This window comes from Dioscorea cayenensis, chromosome 16 (genome assembly GCF_009730915.1).
Source record: "Dioscorea cayenensis subsp. rotundata cultivar TDr96_F1 chromosome 16, TDr96_F1_v2_PseudoChromosome.rev07_lg8_w22 25.fasta, whole genome shotgun sequence".
Lineage (NCBI taxonomy): Eukaryota > Viridiplantae > Streptophyta > Magnoliopsida > Dioscoreales > Dioscoreaceae > Dioscorea > Dioscorea cayenensis.
The window spans coordinates 18,204,017-18,205,341 of record NC_052486.1 but is presented as its reverse complement, the minus strand read 5'-3'; positions in this window follow the sequence as shown (position 1 = coordinate 18,205,341).

The following is a 1,325-nucleotide window of genomic DNA, read 5'->3' as shown; positions in this document are numbered from 1 at the left end:
CCAGTTCAGGTGGGAGCGTAGAGCCCTGACTGGATATTCATCGGGTAGCCGGGGGTCACCGACCGGTGAACCGATGGGTCAACGTTAAGGACATGAGTTCCTTGACGGCTCTGAACCTAGCCGCGGCCACGGCGAGGGTTTAGAGAGTTTTCTAGACCATGTTATGCTGGGTGAGTGTTGGGTATTGCTTTATTTTGAATTTGAGATTTATGTTATATTTTTGAATTGTGATGAGACCAGACTCTCACAAAATTTGTGTTTTCTGAGAAAATCAAATTGATGTTGATTTATGTTGAATTTATGTATCAAAAGTTCTCTAAAGATTGTATTTTGCTAAAATTCTGGTATTTTGGAAAAGTTGGAAAATTATTTGAGCAGTTGGTATTTATATACTTTATATACATTATATTTAAGTATTTAAAATTATTAAGCCACTACCGACTAACTGAATGTGCTGTAGCTGCAGGAGAAGGACCCTAGATTGCCTGTTCGACTATAGTGCTAGTCAGGTTGAGTCCAAGATTGCAGTGGGTCCCATATCTTTCTTTCTATTTATTGTTGTTGTGATCTTGTAGCGGTTGTACCCGTAAATTTGAGTTATTGTATTCATGGTATTTATGTATTTGAACCTGTAGTTGGTGTAAAGTTGTAAATTGTGATTTGTAGGTATGATTTTGTTTAAATCAGGGTGTCAGTTTCCAGTTAAAAGGGAATTTTAACTGATGGGTGTCACATTTACCTCAGTAGAAGGGGTGGGTGTGACACTTTTAGTTGTATATGATATTATCATTATATAACATTTCATCATTGATGTTGATAATAATTGTGTTTGGTTGTCTTGTTTTTTTGCCTTTGTGCCTAGTTTTTGTTGTATGTATTTTAACCATGTTCAATCCTTTTTTCATTTTCATAAATTTTTAGTGATGAAAGGAAATTATACATATGATGAGTGTACAATTATTAACTATTTGATATCATTTTGTACACTCATTAGCTATGTATTAGAGTTATAATTTGGAATTTGATGTTAAACATGGTGTAATTTGCATTCTCAGGCTGCAACAAGTACTTAAAGATTAGAGAGAGAGAGAATGTGAGAGAGAGAGAGAGAGAGAGAGAGAGAGAGAGAGAGAGAGAGAGCCAAAAGAAGCATTCTAGAGACAAAATGATGAAAATAGACTTCTCTTGCCATCAATCAATTAAGGATAGAGCAAACAAATTTACTTACAGGCACCTTACAAGTTTACGTACGATGGTAGATCTCTTTCAGAGAACCTTGCCGGCATGCTTATGTTTATGAGAAGGAGCGTAAAGACATTCAGATG